Genomic DNA, 18,934 nt, shown 5'->3' with positions numbered 1-18,934 from the left:
TCTGGAGTACAAGAAAGATATTGGAGCTGAAATTAAAACTTTGGGAGTCACAGATTTGCTTATTAAGAATTATTAAGTCAAATGTTTACAGGGTACAGTTGCTGTACAAAGTAAATGAGTGAAATGGATAATAAAGAGTGGTGGGGGCTGGGATGAGCAGAAGGGAGCACGTCCTTGTAAGAGGACAGCTGCTGCTCAGGTGCAATGGACTACTGGTGTGGGACTGTGGCTTCAGTGCTGCCAGCGTTTTTCGTTTTTAAGAGAAACCGGAAACCCGGATTTTAATTTGAGCTCTCCTAATCTCTAACTCATTTAAGATTTTTACAAAACACTTTTTTGAGCCAAAACAGGTAAGTGGGCATTAGTGACATCAAGCCAATGGACACCTCTGTTGTAGAAGGTAATGCAAATTATACACCTGACTGAAATTCCTAGGAAAAGCGTACCCTAAAGTGAGAACAGGATAACCTCAGGATGAAACTCCTAAAAACTTGAGGCTGAAGAGACAGCCTGGAACCAGGTACCGCACAATAGAACTCATATATTTTTAGTAGTGGAAGGATAAAAATAACATTTTATTTCACAACATGAAGATGTGGCCTGTTAGAAATCCATGAGTGCCGACTTCAAATAAGTCCTCAATTATGGGCAATCCTACTACATTTCTTTTATCAACCCACTCTCATCCATCCAGCCATCATTTCAAATCTTCTCCACTATCTTCAAACCTCCAACACTCACCACTAACCCTAACCATCCCTTCTCTTAGCTGGTAACCCTAGCTCACGCTTTACATAGTAAATAGAAGCCATAAGATAGGCATTTCTTATTCCTGACCCTAAATATATGACTATCTGCTCCAGCTTGTTTTCTTCCCTCACTTCTAATGTAAACAGGACCATCCTCTCCCAGCTTCGCATTACATGCTTAGTGCCTACTCTCTATTCTATATTCAGGCACTCCACCTTGATCTCTCTGCAGGCCTTTAAATGAATTCAAGCTTCTTCCATTAACAAGAATCAAAAAACAAAACAACCACTCCCAGCCCCATGAGTTTCTCTAATTTACCTACTTTTCTTCCCTTTTAGAGTCAAACTTTGTGAAAAGATTGGATACATGCCCTGTCTCCAGTTCTGTTCCTCCACTTACGCTTCAGACTATCTGATCTGGCTTCTGTTTTAAGACTCTAGCAGGTTCTCTCTTGTTAAAGTTACCGTATTACTAAATCCATTGAACATTTTCGGTCCTCACCTTTCTTGTCCTCCTAGCATCATTTGACTCTGCTGCCCATTCTCTTCATGACCTGCTGTCTCCTATGGCTTCTGTGATACCCGGCTCTCCTTGGCTTCCTCCTACTCCTTCTTTAGATCACATCTCAGTATTTACATCCCCTGGGAACCCTGCCTTTACTGGTTCAAATCTCACTATTATATACACTCTCAGAGGGCCATGAAACTCTCCTTTGTAATATTTTTCACTGTAAACATTTATATTTGTGTGCTGTCCCCACTTGTAAGCTGAAGAAAAGCAAGAGGAATGTTCGTTTTTCTCATCACCATGTGCACTGTCCCAAGTACCTAGTCCAAGGCCTGGAGGTTCAAGAACTATTTGCTAGATAAATAGCAAAATAATTGACAATGAATGAATTTTGTGCCTGGAACTGCTGAGAAGAGAGGCTACCTCACTTGCCTAGAACATGAAGAAATAATTAGAAACAGGTTTATTTCAAATTATCTCATACTTGGGTCATTTTCATTTTTAATTTTCATTAATTAAACACACATCAAATATATTTCAAGATTTTTTTCTAAGCAGTGTTGCTTCAATCTATTTTATTTTTGAGTCATTTTCATTTTACATTCTTCAACCCAAACTTAAAGTTTAATATAACTTAAGTAGAGTGGCATAGAAATGAGTAAGACTTTACTCTTAATAAGATATTTTTTTCTCCTTTTCTATACTAAAATTTAAATAGGCAACAAAATTTAAATGCCTATTTATTTAAACTGCTGCAAATGCAGACAGAGAAGCTGTAAGAACTAGAGGAAGAAGTTCTTAAAAGCCACTTCAAATTATTTTAAAAAACTTTTTTTAACCAAAATATTTTACCATCAAATATGTCAATGTAAATAATCTATATGCAGAAAGATATAGAAAGGATCTATGTTTAGAGACTGGTATCAATGAACACTTTCAGTATGAGAAATAGACCACATATTATTCCTTATGATTATTGGCTATTCATTCAACAAGCATTTATGGAGCACTTGTTATTAGCCAAGATAATCTAGGCCAACTTCTCATGACCAATTCCATATGGAATTGAGCATTGGGAGCCTATATGCCTCTTCATAGCCTTCCATTTGAGCCTCACCTCACCTTGAGGCATAAACCCCAGCTTGCTCTTCTCCACCCCACAGTCCTACTGAACTATGCAACTCTGAGGTCTTTATTCTAATGCCTTCCCCTGTCTGAAACTTTAGCCTCAGTGCGGTTTTCTTTTTCTTTTTTTTTTTTTTGAGACGGAGTCTCGCTCTGTCGCCCGGGCTGGAGTCCAGTGGCCGGATCTCAGCTCACTGCAAGCTCCGCCTCCCGGGTTCACGCCATTCTCCTGCCTCAGCCTCCCGAGTAGCTGGGACTACAGGCGCCCGCCAACTCACCCGGCTAGTTTTTTGTATTTTTTAGTAGAGACGGGGTTTCACCGTGTTAGCCAGGATGGTCTCGATCTCCTGACCTCGTGATCCACCCGTCTCGGCCTCCCAAAGTGCTGAGATTACGGGCTTGAGCCACCGCGCCCGGCTGCGGTTTTCTTAAGCAACAATCTCTTTACAACTTCCTTCAGGAACATGTCCTCTGACAGATCTTCCAGGAACTTCCCCAGGCTGCACTGGCTGCCTATCAAGACCCATTCACAAGCACCCTTGCTTCCATGTATCATAGCATTTTGTGTGTGTGTGTGTGTGTGTGTGTGTGTGTGTGTGTGGCAGCATCACACTGATTTCCTTGACAGTTTTCCTCATTCATTCATGAACTCATTCAAGCATTCCACAAACATTTATTGAACATCCAATACATGACAGTCAGTGTTCCAGGCACAGGCGTAAAGTTCCCAGGCACAGTCCGAGGATACAACAATAAACAAAACAAAGTCCCAATTATCATGGAGCTTAGCGTTTAGTAGGGCACAAAATCAACACATAACGTGTAATAAAATGCCAGGCAATTTTAAATCTTATGAAGATAAAGCAAAACAGAATAAGGTAAACAGCGAATAAGTTAGCTCTGGTGGTGAAATGGTTGCTATTTTTAGAAAGGTGGCTTTGGGGAATCCTATAATAAAATGACAATTTTTTTTTGCTTTTGTTTTTGTTTTTATACAGATCTTAAGTAAGCAAGAGAGCAAGCAGTACTGATATTTAAGTGAAGTTGTGTTCTAGTGAGAGGGAACAATAATTGTAAAGGTTGTGAAACTCAAATATTCCTGGCACATTTGGGCAATAGCAAGCAGGGCAGTGGCCGCTGTATATCGTGTGAGGGAGAGAGTAGTGGATTATTAGAGAAAATAGTGGAAAGACATTAGAGAAGCTGTAGCGGGAATGTTCAAGCAGGACGATGGTTCTCAAGCAAGCTGTACATTAAAAACTGTTGATGAGTATACACAAACATAGGAGGGCCCAGTCTCATCCTGAAATATTCAAATTTAAATGACTTAGAGTGGAGCCCAGAAATTGATGTTTGTTGTTGTTTTTGTTTTTTTTCTATCAGCTTTTTAAAAGGTTTAATAAATTTTAAATTTAGAATAGTTTTATATTTATAGTAATGTTGCAAAGAAAGTACAGAGTTCCTACATATCCTCAGCCAGTTTTTCCTATTGTTAACATCCTGCATTGTCACATTACATTTGTTACCATCAAGAAACCAACAGTGGTACATGAATATGAACTAAACTCCACATGCTGTTAGGATTTCACACTTTTTAAAGTGATGTCCTGTTTTATTCCAAGGCCACATCCAGGATACCACATTACATTTAGTCATCATGTCTTCATAGTCTCCTTTGGCCTGTGACAGTTTCTTCAACTTTCCTTGTTTTTCATCACCATGACAGATTTGAGGAGTACTAGTAAAGTGCTTTGCAGACTTTCAATTGAGTGTATCTGATGTTTTTCCTCATGTTCAGACTAGAGTTACCGGTTTGAGGAGAGGAATGCTTCAGTGTTAAAGTACTCTTCACATCATATCAAGGGTATGTGCTATCAATGTGACTTATCACTGGTGATGTGTACCTTGATCACTGGGCCAAGAGAGTTCTATGCAGTTCTAAAGTTTCTTTTCCATTCCTGAATTAATTCACGAAGCACAGCCCACATACAAGTGGGGGTGGTAGGTGTAGTTAAGGCCCACCTCTTACAGAGGGGGAGGCATTGCTATTTCTCTTGTTTTTTTTCTTTTTCAGTGTTGGCTGTTTTTATTATTTATTTACCCATCTATGCAAGGCAGAGTAATACCCCCCAAAGATGTCTATGCCTGAATCCTGGGAACTATTATAGAATATACTGGAAAATACCCTGGAATATATCCCATTACATGGTACAAAGGACTTTGTAGATGTGATTAAATAAAGGGCCATTAGATGTGGGGACTATCTATATAGTCTCAAGCTAATCACATGAATCCTTGCAAGGGGAGAGTTTTTCTTGGCTGTAGTTAAGAGAAAGATGTGACAATGGAAGCTGAGTTGGGGAGAAGCTATGATGCTGGCTTTGTAGATGAAGGAAGGGCCCACTGGCCAAGGGAAGCAGGTCCCTTCAAAGCTGGAAAAGACAAGGAAACATATTCTTTCCCGAGGTCTTCAGAAACAAAAGTAGCCCTGATACCATGTTGATCTTTAGCTGAGTGAGACCTATGTTGGACTTCTAACCTAGAGAACTTTAAGATAATAAATTTGTGTGGTTTTAAGCCACTGTATGGTAATTTGTTATGGCAGTGACAGGAAACTAATAAATGTCTGTCTCTTCTATTCTTTAATAAGTAACTTGAGGATAATCCTGCCCTCTTCATTTCTCTATCTCTAGTGCCTAGTCAGAATCTGGCACATAGTAAATGCTCAAAGATATTTAGTGATTTGTTCAACCAATGAATATATGAAGCATGACAAATGACTGTGTCTAGGCTAACAGAGATATCAATATGAAAAATACTGAGGTAAATAGAGGACCAAGGTTTTATAAATCTTTACCAGGGTGTTAGTCTAATAATATTAACAATAACATTACTTAAAAGTCAACTGGATAATAATAGTAATAAAACAGGAAAATAACAAGCATTAATAGAGATGTAGAAAAATTGGAACGCTTATACATTGCTGGTGGAAATGTAAAATGCTGCAGTCACTGTGGAAAAATTACTGGGTAGTTTCTCAACAATTCAAGTAATTCAAGTAATTTCATATGCCTGGAACAAAGGGTATGAGAAATTACCCTTAACTGCTAAATCTGTAGGCAGCAGATAGCTAATAGAATACCTTAAACATGGTGCTAAGGAATTGTGACTCTATTCAATTGGTGATGAGAAGCCAGAAGGAGTTGCAATGGGGATTAATAATTAGATCTTTATGTTTAAATATATATGGAGAGGATAATACTGGAGTCAAGAAGACTAATTAATATGTTGTTACAACAGTCTGGGTAAGAGATGATGAGGTCTAAAATTGAGAATAGAGTAATGGGAATGTAGAAAGAAAAATCTGAGGTAATTTAGGACTACTACATGCAATTTTGTATAACCAAGAATTCTACTCTAGGTATAAACCCAAAATAATTGAAAATGAGTACCCAAATAAAAACTTGTACAAAAATATTTATAGCAGTACTGTTCAGAATAACCAAAAGATGAAAATGACCCACTGTCTATCGACTAATGAATAAACAAACAAAATGTGATATATTCGGAGAATTACAGATTATTGGGCTATAAAAGGAATGAAATTCTTTTTTCTCAGTTAAGCCTTTTGTTTATATTAAAATTTTTTTATTTTTATAAATTTAGAGGTACAAGTGCATTTGTGTTACATGGATATGTTGTGTAGTGGTGAAATGTGGGCCTTTAGTGTACCCATCACCTGAATAGTGTACATTGCACCCAATAGGTGTTGGTTCATCCCTCACCCCACCTCCCATTCTCCTACCATTTGAAGACACTAGTGTCTTTTATTCTACTCTGTACGACCCTGTGTACCTACTGTTTAGCTTCTACTTATAATTGAGAACATGAAGTTTTTGATTTTCTGTTCCTGAATCATTTCACTAAGGATAATGGCCTTCAGTTCCACTTATGTTGCTGCAAAAGACATAATTTCATTCTTTTTTATGGCTGAGTAATATTTTGTGGTGTGTGTGCATGTGTGTGTATACATACACTACCTTTTAAAATCCAATTATCCTTTGATTGATGGACACAGGCTAATTCCATGACTTTGCTATTGTGAATATTGCTGCGATAAATACATGAGTGCAGGTGTCTTTTTTAATACAGTGACTTCTTTTTTTTTTTGAGATAAAATCTTGCTTTTCACCCAGGCTGGAGTGCAGAGTGCAGTGGCATGATCTCGGCTCACTGCAACCCCTGCCTCTCAGGTTCAAGCGATTCTCCTGCCTCAGCCTCTCAAGTAGCTGGGACTACAGGCACGCACCACCACACCCACCTAATTTTTGTATTTTTAGTAGAGATGGGGTTTCACCATGTTGGCCAGGTTGGTCTTGAACTCCCAAACTTGTGATCCACCCTCCTTGGCCTCCCAAAGGGCTGGGATTACAAGCGTAAGCCACTGCACCCCGCCTATATAGTGACTTCTTTTCCTTTGGGTAGATATCCAGTAGTGGAATTGTTATACTGAAGGAGAGTTTTATTTTTAGTTCTTTGAGAAATCTCCATACTGTTTTCCATAGAGATTATACTAATTTACACCCCCCTTAACAGTATATAAATGTTCCCTTTTCTCTGCATTCCCAACATTTGTTGTTTTTTTATTCTTAGTAATAGCCATTATGACCACAATAAGATAGTATCACATTGTGGTTTTAATTGGCATCTTTATTTTTGCTAGATTGCTGGAATTCAAATCCATGAAAATTTAGTTAACAGCGAAACACCCTAATCAACTGGCTTCAATCTACTTCTCCCGCTAATGGGGGGAGAAAGGCGGGAGAAGACCTGTCTTTTGATTGAAACTGCTCCTTTGAATTTGCAATTCAACATGAGGAATCACCTCAGAAATCACCTCAACTGAGAAATCACCTCATACTCAACTGAGAAGTCATCTCATACTCAACTGAGAAATCACCTCATACTCAACTGAGAAATCACCTCATTCTCAACTGAGAAATCACCTCATACTCAACTGAGAAATCACCGCATACTCAACTGAGAAATCACCTCATACTCAATTTAGAAATCACCTCATACTCAACTGAGAACTCACCTCATACTCAACTGAGAAATCACCTCATACTCAATTTAGAAATCACCTCATACTCAACTGAGAACTCACCTCATACTCAACTGAGAAATCACCTCATACTCAATTTAGAAATCACCTCATACTCAACTGAGAAATCACCTCATACTCAACTGACAAATTACCTCATACTCAACTGAGAAATCACCTCAGACTCAACTGAGAAATCACCTCATACTCAACTGACAAATTACCTCATACTCAACTGAGAACTCACCTCATAGTCAATTTAGAAATCACCTCATACTCAATTTAGAAATCACCTCATACTCAACTGAGAAATCACCTCAAACTCAACTGAGAAATCACCTCATACTCAATTTAGAGATCACCTCATACTCAACTGACAAATTACCTCATACTCAACTGAGAAATCACCTCAGACTCAACTGAGAACTCACCTCATACTCAACTGAGAAATCACCTCATACTCAATTTAGAAATCACCTCAGACTCAACTGAGAAATCACCTCATACTCAACTGAGAAATCACCTCAAACTCAACTGAGAAATCACCTCATACTCAATTTAGAAATCACCTCATACTCAACTGAGAAATCACCTCATACTCAAGTGAGAAATCACCTCATACTCAATTTAGAAATCACCTCATACTCAACTGACAAATTACCTCATACTCAACTGAGAAATCACCTCAGACTCAACTGAGAAATCACCTCATACTCAACTGACAAATTACCTCATACTCAACTGAGAAATCACCTCATACTCAACTGACAAATTACCTCATACTCAACTGAGAAATCACCTCAGTTGAGTATTTTTTCATGTAGTTGTTGGCAGCTGGCATGTCTTACTTGAAAAATGTCCTTCACCTACTCATCTACTATTTTTTTTTTTTTTTTTTTTTTTTGAGACAGAGTCTTGCTCTGTCACCCAGGCAGGAGTGCAGTGGCGTGATCTCTGCTCACTGCAAGCTCTGCCGCCCTGGTTCAAGCAATTCTCCTGTCTCAGGCTACTGAGTAGCTGGGATTATAGGCACGCACCACCACACCTGGCTAATTTTTGTATTTTTAGTAGAGACGAGGTTTCACCACGTTGGTCAGGCTGGTCTCAAACTCCTGACCTTGTGATCCGCCCACCTAGGCCTCCCAAGTGCTGGGATTACAAGCATGAGCCACCGCGCCTGGCCGTTCATCTACTTTTTAATGGGCATGAGACAACCACAGAGGATCACAGGTTAAGAGGGGAGTGATGCTAACATCAATCCTTCCAGCTGTTTTTTTCCGATGGAATGTTTCAGCTCCTGGCCAGAAATACTCTTTACAATTATCTTTACAATTATCTTACAATTATTTAAATTATATTTACAATTATCTTCCATTTCCAGTAATCTTTTCCTTTCCTTTCCCTTTAAACTCAAGGGTAGAAGGGTTCTTCCTTATTGGTAGCACAGGGTTCTGTTCCTTTTCCCATATGCCTGCTCACACTCTGATAAATAGTTCCTTTATTAGAATCTCCAATTGCCTAGTTTGAATGTACCTTTATTTCCTGTTGGAATCCTGATGAATACACCCAGAAACAGGCCTCATTCCCCTTCTGTGGGTGATAATACTAAGGCTTTCAAAGACTACCCAGTGTAATACAAAACAGCAGGAATTTCAAGCTGGATAGTCATGGGTTCAAATGCTGTGTATGTTTGAGCAAATTACTTAAATGCCTTTCTAGCTGTAGGAGTCATATAAACTCATTTTTAGCTGTATAAGTTTAAGTAAGTTATTTAAACTGTCTAAGGTTCAAGTAAGTTTAAGTAAGTTATTTAAACACTAAGGCTCAGTGTTCCCTCCTAAAACACAGCCCCAGTCTTATGGGATTTCTGTATTATAAATGATAATGCATTTATAGTAATCATCAGAGTACCAGGCACTGAGTGGTTAATAAAAAAATGTTAGAGTCATGTTTAAAAAATTCCTACAGGTTATAGTCTTTGGTAAAACTTTGGATGTAGTTTGGCAATTTCTGATTACATGGCAGTGGTCTCTTTGAAGGCCAAACTTTCTTATTTTTATTATTTTGCAAGTGAATGTTTATATTAAAAGATAAGATTCTGATAAGTAAGGCCATTAAAATATAAAATTCTGATGGATTTTCATTTGTTGTTGTTTCAGCCTTTGTTTTTTTTCCTGAAAATTTAGTTACAGAATTACATTTTAACTTTCAAGAGATATCTCTACTTTATTTTTCACAGTACAAAACTTAAACAAACATTATGAAAACAAAATCTTTCTATTCGTTTCTAATTTAAATAGTTTGTTGGCAGGTTGGCCTGGTGTGTGTGTGTGTGTGTGTGTGTGTGTGTGTGTGTGTATATATATATATATATATTTTTTTTTTTAAGGCAGTCTTGCTTTGTTGCCCAGGCTGGTATGCACCAGCATGCATCAGTGGTGTGAGCTTGGCTCACTGCAACTCCCGGGTTCAAGAAATTCTCATGCCTCAGCCTCCCAAGTAGCTGGGACCACAGGCGTGTGCCACCATGACTGGCTAATTTTTGTATTTTTAGAGAGATGGGGTTTCACCATGTTGGCCAGGCTGGTCTCAAGCTTGTGACCTCAAGTGATCTGCCCACCTCAGCCCCCCAAAGGGCTGGGATTACAGGTGTAAGCCACCACAACTGGCCTGGTGTAGAAATTTTTAATCAAAGTGATTTTTATGAGGATTACAGCAATCATTGTTACTACATCTTCCTTTTTGGTGGGCAGTGGAGGGGATAGGGTCTCACTCTGTCACCCAGGCTGATGTGCAGTGGCTCGATCACGGCTTGCTGTAGCTTCAAACTCAGGTAATTCTCCTACCTCAGCCTCCTGAGTAGCTGGGACTACAGGCATGCATCACCATGCTTGGCTAATTTTCTTTATTTTTTGCAGAGACAGGGTGTCTTGCCATGTTGCCCAGGCTGGTCTCAGACTTGGCTCAAGCAATCCTCCTGCCTCAGCCTCCCAAAGTGCTGGGACTACAGACTTGGACCACCATGCTCAGCTCTACCTCTTTCTTCCTCCCTTCCTCTCTACCTCCCTCCGTCCTTCTTTTTCTCTTTCCTTCCTTTCTTTCCCTTCCTTCCCTTTCTTCCCTTCCTTTTCTTCTTTCTTTCTCTTTCATTCTTTCTTTTTTCTTCTTTCTCTTTCTTTCATTTTCTTTCTTTCCTTCTTTCTTTCTCTTTCTTCTTTCTCTTTTCTTTCTTTCTCTTTCTTTCTCTTTCTTTCTTTCTTCCTTTCTTTCTTTCCTTCCCTCCTTCCTTCCTTCCTTCCTTCCTTCCTTCCTTCCTTCTTTCCTTCCTTCCTTCCTTCTTTCCTTCCTTCCTTCTTTCCTTCCTTCCTTCCTTCTTTCCTTCCTTCCTTCTTTCCTTCCTTCCTTCTTTCCTTCCTTCCTTCCTTCTTTCCTTCCTTCCTTCCTTCTCCTTCCTTCCTTCCTTCCTTCCTTCCTTCCTTCCTTCCTTCCTTCCCTCCTTCCTTCCTTCCTCTGTCCCTCCCTCCCTCTGTCCCTCCCTCCCTCCCTCCTTCCCTCCATCCCTTCTTTCTTTCTCTCTTCTTTCAAGTTTCACTGTTGTTGCCCAGGCTGGAGTGCCATGGCACGATCTCGGCTAACCACAACCTCTGCCTCCCGGGTTCCAGGAATTCTCCTGCCTCAGCCTACTGAGTAGCTGGGATTACAAGCATGCACCACCACACCCAGCTAATTTTGTATTTTTAGTAGAGATGGGTTTCTCCGTGTTGGTCAGGCTGGTCTCAAACTCCCGACCTCAGGTGATCTGCCCACCTCAGCGTCCCAAAATGTTGAGGTTACAGGCTTGAGCCACCACACCCAGCCTACATCTTTCTTTTTGATTGTCTCTGTCTATTAATGTATTTGACAATTGCTTATTTTACATATAGGGGCAGATTTGATTCAAAATTATTATTATTATTTCCCTAGACTCTCTGAACATCCCGATTAAAATTATTTCTGAAAGATTCTCAGAAGAGGGAGAACAACTTTCTCACAGCATTTGCCTGGAAATAATTATATCCACTTTGGAGATTTTCAGTTACTACCAGAAATTCAGTCAGCAATGGGAGTGGCATTGGAATGCTTTATTGAATCTGATGTCTTAAACAATAAGTACATTGATCAGAATATGTCAACTCCACACACACTAAAGTTTTGTTACATTTAACATAACTGTCACTTGAAAAATTTATTAGAGTGGTACACTAGGCCTAATCCTGTCGGAAAATAAAGTGATTGCTTATTTTAAAATATATATTTTAGACTCCCAGTCTGCCAATTTAAAAAAGTCTTTTTTTTTTCTTACATTAAAGGATTTACTGTCATGTATTTTAAAGTTGAAAAAGAGGGCAGAAAGGCAGCTAATGTTAATTGGCTACCCACATGTGCTAGGCATTTTTTAAACTTTATTTAAGTAACCCAACAATCTTGCAAGGCAGGAATTACCTCCAGTTCACTAAGGGGTGAGTTAAGTAAAGTATCTGGCTGTGAGTCACTCAGCTTGGAGGTGATGGATTTGGGTCTCAAGTCCAGGCTTCTCTGATTTCAAAGTCCAAGGTCATCCCACCCTATCTGATCTCCAGCTCTGTGTTGTCAGTGCAGCAATTTGTTAGAAAATTACTTTTTAAGAAAAGGAAAGCTCATTTGAAATTTACTCAATTTTATCATCCCTAAATTACCTCAGATTTTTCTTTCTACATTCCCATTGCTCTATTCTCAATTTTAGACCTCATCATCTCTTACCCAGACTGTTGTAGCAACATATTGTCTTATCTTCTTGACTCCAGTATTATCCTCTCCATATCTATATTTAAACATAAAGATCTAATTATTAATCCTCATTGAAAGTCTTCTCTGGCTCCTCATCACAAATTGGATAAAGTCACAATTCCTTAGCACCATGTTTAAGGTATTCTATTAGCTATCTGCTGCCTACAGATTTAGCAGTTAAGGGTAATTTCTCACACCCTTTGTTCCATCCATGTGGAATTACTTGAATTTCTCAGATAACAACACACTGTTTTCATACCTCACTCCCATCTACCTGGAGAATGTTTACTTACCTCTTAAGACCCTGGTCAAAAGTTATCTTTTTGATGAAGTTTTCCCTGCTGTTTCTGAATGATTTTGTGCCCAAATCGTTCTAGTTTGGAGGAACAATACTGTACTAAAGTTATTTCTTTGTATTCTTTCTCTTCCTAGCAGATTTTGAGTTCTTTGAAAGCAGAGGCTGTGTTTTGATGACCAATAATACTTTTTGAATAAATACATTGATAAAAACTGTGTCTTCAATGAAATATCTTTAAAAATAGCAACTTCATGGTTGGACATGGAGGCTCATGCCTGTAATCCCAGCCTTTGGGAGGCCAAGGCAGGAGGATCACTTGAGATCACGAATTTGAGACTAGCCTGGACGACATAATGAGGCCCCATCTCTACAAAAAGAACTGAGGTATCAGGAAAATAAAATTAATATAGCAATGTCAGAGATCTATCTAATTATGCTGATGCTTCAGAAAAAATTCCTCTTAGAATCTTAGAATCTTCGCACCTGGCCAGAGCCTGCCTAGAAAGTGAACTTGTCTCCCTATGCTAATAAAAACTGGGGAGAGGGTTCAAGAAGAAAGGAGTCAGCAAACTGATGACTAATAATGAAGAAGGAAGACATAAGTAGTGGAAAGTAAAAAGAGAAAGAAACAGTCAGAGAATAAGCTCAGGTGTCCCAGAGTTGCAAGAGGTAGAATTTGAATAGGAAATACAGGTAAAACTTCAAAGAGGCTCAGAGATGTGTTTTGATTTCCAGAGCATGGAGTAGGTGAGAGGCATGGATTAAGGTCATGGATTAAGAAGGGAGGTAAACAGAATTGGTTAAAGAAGACACAGCAAGATGTATAGCCTGCTGGGGCTCACAGCCGTGTGTTCTTCCATTCTCAATCTTGTATTGGATGCGACATAAACACCACTAATAATAATCAAGGGTATGTCACTCACATCTTTTCTGTCACTCCATCCCCAGGTAAATTATTCGTGAAGGAAAAAGACAATGACTTTGGGGAGCACCAGACACTTGAAATTGACTGAAGAAACCCAAACAAAAATTTTGGGTAAATAATGGTGTCTCTTTTCTTTACCAGTTAGATCCCTTTCAATTTGTGTTTTATTGTCCCTTGACCTTTCAGAAAGTGATATTATTGACAAGACAGGCAATGCAAATAACAAAAATGGAAATGAAAGAAAAACCAGCAATAGGCACAAGCCACTAGATAAGCACTAGACAGGATAATTAGATCCTTTATAATTGAAAGTTGATTGGAGGCAAAAGTCAACAATCATTAATTCATGTATTCATGTATTCATTCAGCAGAAAATTGGATCGCCTATGTTTTTCTGGGCACAGGTAAAAAAAAAATGGTGTGAGAAGTAACATTTGATAGCCTACAACAATGTCATACCCACAGGTGCAATGGGAGCACCCTCTGACCACCACAGTCTTTATGTCTGTAGTCTCTGAGTCTGTGCTGTCCGATACAGTAACCACTAACCACATGTGACTAGTTAAATGCCAATTTAACTCAATTAAGATAAAATAAAATATTTCATTTCTCTATCACACTGGCAACATCACAAGTGCTCAATAGCCACATGTGGTTGGCAGCTACCGTATTGAACAGCACAGATGTTGGACAGTTCCATCATTACTGTCCATCATTACTGGATGGATCCAAATTTCCATCCAGAAATTTTTGTTGGAAAGCTCTGTGAGCCTTCCAATTTGCTCTAAAATATCCCCACTGAGCTAAGTTTGCCATTCCATAATTTTATCATATCATTTTGTTGCTCAGGAACTTCCTGCAGGTTTCTTACTGCTACTGGAGCAGTGCTTCTCAAATTTTAACTCAAATTACCTGGGGATCTTGATAAAACCCAGTGTCTGACTCAGTAGAGCTATGGAAGACCCAGGATTCTGCATTTCTACTAAACTCCCAGACAATGCTGATGCTGTTTCTTCAGTCATATTTTGTCACTCTGGCTTTCAGGGCTCTCTACACTCTCTCATAAGCCCTGCCTGACATCCACCAGCTTCCAGAAAGGAGCCTCCTTTGCCCCAGCAGCCATTTCTCAACAGTTTCTACTGCTGCCATTGCTCAGGTGTGTTCTCTTCCTACATTCATTCAGTTTTCTTATCTTCAGAAAGACCCTCCCCAGTGGCTCAAACCTGCTAGATCATCCCTATACGGTTGGTTTTCAAACTTTAGTATGCATAAGGGTCACCACAAGGGAGCTTGATAACTTGTGCTTACTCAGGCCTCAGCCCATGAGATTCTGGTCATCAGGTTTGAGATAGACTCCAGCAACCCACTTTATTAGTGGACCACAGGTGACTCTAATACCAGTGTTTTTCTAACTAAATTCTGAGAAATACTGACATAGTATACTTCTTATCTGTATTACTGATTTTGATGCTCATAAAACTTATGGATAATTTTACACTGATATTCCACTATTTGTAGTGTTTTTGACTTATTGGAAAATAAAGTACAAACAGTCTATTTATGTTTAAAAATGTCCGGAGCTGTGGATCTGAATCCTGACCGTGAGGGAGACTTTAAAATTCCCATGTAGAGATCCCTCCCCAAGAGATTCTGATTTAGTTGGTTGGGGAGTAGGCGTTGTGTGTGTGTGTGTGTGTGTGTGTGTGTGTGTGTGTGTGTGTGCGCGCGCGCGCGCGCGAGCGTGTGTTTTCAAAGCTCTGTATTCATTTCCTGGACTACCATAACAAAGTACCACAAATGTGGTGGTTTAAAACAGGAGACATTTATTCTTTTACAGTTCTGGAGGTGAGAATTCTGAAAGCAAGGTTTTGGTAGGAACATGTTCCTTCCGAATGCTGTAGAAAATAACCTGTTTCATGCTTCTTTTTTAGCTTCTGGTGGTTGCCAGCAATCCTTGGAATTATCTGGCCTGTAGCTGCATTGTTCCAATTTCTGCCTTTTTGTCATGTGACCTTCTTCCCTGTGTCTACGTGCCTCCAATCTCACTCTTCTTAAAAGGACACAGTCATTGGCTATGGGGCTCATCCTTACCCAGTATGACCTCATCTTAACCTGATTAGATCTACAAAATGTCTATTTTCAAATCAGGTCCCATTCACAGGTATCAGGGATTTGGACTTCAACATATCTTTTTGCAGAACATGACTTAACCCATGAGCTCCCCAAGGGGTTCTAATATGTAGCCAGGTTTTGGGAGCTATAGGTCTAGACTCGGTGGTTCTGAAACTTGAGCAAGCATCAATCACCTGTAGGACTTGGTAATATGTGGATTACTGGATCCCACTCCAAGATTCAGTAGGTCTAGGTTGGGCCCAAGAGTTTGCATTTTCTAACAAGTTTGAAAACCACTGATCTAAGAAAAATGAAAATGAAATGAAGTAATTTCTCATTCCCTTGGAGGAGCAGCATCTGCATCACATGAGAACTTAATGGAAATGCAGAATGTGAATGAGAAACTGCATTTCAACAGGATTTCCTGGTAATTTGAATGTTTGTTAAATTTTTAGAAGGACTCTTGTATAATTTTCAAACTAATTTTTTTCTTAAATGGCTTACCAAATGAGTAACTGGGGGAATAAATGAATAAAGGAATAAGTGAATGAATAATGAAACAGAGGCCCCAAGTGGGCCTTCCAAATCTATTGGCCAGGTTTTCTTAGCGACTGTGACGACAGTGGCTTGTCATCATAGCGGTGGAATGGAAGTACCTTCCACAGCCAAGTGTTTTCCACATGATTGGTCTGTTCCTGGCTCTAAAAAGTTCCGTATTTTCCCTCTCCCTGCCCCATCCCAAATAATCTCATCTTAATATTTTGTGGCTTCACTATTAGTGCTCTGTTATTTGTGCCAAAGATTGAAATAGGAGGCAGGCTGGAACACAGAAAGAAACACAGTGCTCCGTAGATTTAGTGACGAACTGGCTCTGGGACAAAGAGTAACAGGTAAGTTTCACAGTTGCAGCTGAAAAAGAAATGAAAGCTTTGAGAAAGCCTAGAGCCAAGTCAAAACATGCCATATATGATTTTCTTTTGGCAGATATACTGTAAAATAAGAGTAGACCAAATTCCCCAGGTAATAGTAATTGACCTATAAATGTCATTATTGATAGATTGTGTTTCTGGAAACATTGTTCTAGAGCTAAAGTGCTCATATGAATCTCAGACAGGAATTTAGAATTAGGCTTTGAAAGTCTTTTTCTCTCTTTACTAATGATTTCAAATCTCCTCTTGGAGAGTTGCACCTTTTCTTTTTTTCTATTTATTTATCTAAAAAAGTCATATATCCAAGCAGCCACAAACAGTAGGCCAAAGTTTTCTTGGAAAAAAAAAAATGTTGGTTTTGAAAAGGTTATTTGCTGTCATTTCTTCATGGGGCCATTCACTCCCACATGTAATTATTTGATAGGAAGATTGATAGAGTTCACGTTAAGGTTAGCTTTTTTAAACCTGCCAATTTGAGGAAGAGTTGATACTACATTTTCATAAAACACTTATTGTTGAGAGAGGCATTGCTATGGTTTCAATGTTTGTGTCCCCAAATTCATGTTGAAACTTAATCCTTAGGGTAACTGAATTAAGAGGTTGGGCCTTTATGGAGGTGATTAGGCCATGAGAGCTCTGCCTTCTGGATGGGATTAGTACCATTATAAAAGGAATTGTGGGAGTGAGTTCAGCCCCGTTTTGCTCTTCCACCTTCTGCTTCCTGCCCCGTGAAGACAGTGTTCATCCGCTCCAGAGGACACAGCAACAAGGAGCCATCTTGGAAGCAGAAAGCAGCCCTCATCAGATACGAAACTTACTAGCTCCTCTATCTTGGATTTCCTGGTGTCTATAACTGTGAGGAATAAATATCTATTGTTTATAAATTACACAGTCTGTGGTATTTTATTATTGCAGTGTAAATGGGCTGAGGTGGGCATAGGCTGATTTCGGGGGCAATGCCATTCAGATGTTGCATCCTGCTACGCAGCTTGAGAAATAATCCTTTAATGTTCTGTTTCCTTCCCTTCCTCTTTTGTAAAATGAGATTAATACAATTTCCAATCTGTCCCTCCTAGATGTCTATTCAATTTAAGTAGAACACATGTCTCATAACAAGAAAAAAACTTCCCATATCTTTAGCCATGTAATACAGATACATTTCTGTAATCATCATTTTATTTATTTTTTATTTTATCGTATTTCTGGTACAAGCTTACAAAATCAGTTTCCACATTCTAAATGCTCATTAGGCAAATAGCATTTTTGGTCATAAACCAGCCAGTTATACAAATTATTAGAGTTTTCTAATAACTAACAAAATTAACAACTCTAGATCTCTCCTTATTTGTGCAAAACAAAATATATGCCTTACCCAAACCCAATATGAAAAATCTTCCTTCTCTCGCTCATATTCTCTGTTGTTAAATTGCTGAATCACTGTGTGTGGCAGCCAAGTTCAACTCTACTGGGCATGCCCGTTTGAGAGCAGTCAGGGGCACCCAAGGTCCCTCTGCTATTTCTAGATAACAGGAACAGAAGAGCAGCCTGATGCCATACTCTAAACAGCTGTGTGTGTGTGTGTGTGTGTGTGTGTGTGTGTAGTATTTCCCTATCTCTTATTAAAGCTGGCAGATACTCTGTATGTTTATGCAAGTAATAGATTGTACAATTTGGGCATGATGGGGGCACCTTGAGAAATCATGTATTTCAACTTCAAATTATAGCATGACAAAATGTAGATCATCCTGGGCATGGTCAGAAGAGCTGGGTGCTGGCTCAGTGGCTCACTGAGGTGTACTGTAAATCACTTACCAAGATTGACGTGAGGAATATTTTGATAATTAAGATTTCTCTTTCACATTTAAAAATAAACTCACAGACTGTAGGATTAACTCTACTTTCTTTAGTTCTTACTGAGAATAGAAGCAATATCCTTTGAATAATGTTTTAATGATTTCCAGTGCTATTACATAGCACCATTTTTCCCTTCCCTAAATTAAAAACAAGTCACTTTCATCTATACTTGAAAATTTACTTTTATAATTCCTTAATTATTACTCATTAGAACTAGATATTATTACATAGTAAAGGGTTGATGAACACTCAATAAAATTGTAGATTATTTTACAAATCAAGAATGTTAGTTCTTCCAAGAGATGAATAAGTTTTGCTCTGGAAATGGCCTGTCTGCTTTTGATTGAATACTTTAGTAACAATGTGATTCCGAGCATGTCATGCAAACTCTCTGAGCATCAGTTTCTTCTGTTGTAATAAAAGAATAAGAAAGCCCGGCATGGTGGCTCGTGCCTGCAATACCAGCACTTTAGGAGGCTGAGGCGGGCGGATCACAAGGTCAGGAGTTGAGACCAGCCTGGCCA

The 18,934-nt window shown here is 39.0% G+C and overlaps 1 long non-coding RNA gene across 1 annotated transcript; it reads right to left on the bottom strand.

Annotated features, from left to right (window-relative positions):
- Nucleotides 1–15,318: 15,318 nt before the first annotated feature.
- On the bottom strand, nt 15,319–18,034 carry LOC141409747 (uncharacterized). The gene is made up of 2 exons (XR_012431776.1): nt 17,929–18,034; nt 15,319–16,536 (listed from the first exon to the last, which is right to left on the bottom strand). It is a non-coding gene; the product is annotated as an uncharacterized lncRNA (long non-coding RNA).
- Between the last annotated feature and the right edge of the window lie 900 nt (nt 18,035–18,934).

This window comes from Macaca fascicularis, chromosome 2 (assembly GCF_037993035.2).
Source record: "Macaca fascicularis isolate 582-1 chromosome 2, T2T-MFA8v1.1".
Lineage (NCBI taxonomy): Eukaryota > Metazoa > Chordata > Mammalia > Primates > Cercopithecidae > Macaca > Macaca fascicularis.
Note: the sequence above shows the minus strand (reverse complement) of the source record. Positions and strands in the feature narration are given on the sequence as shown.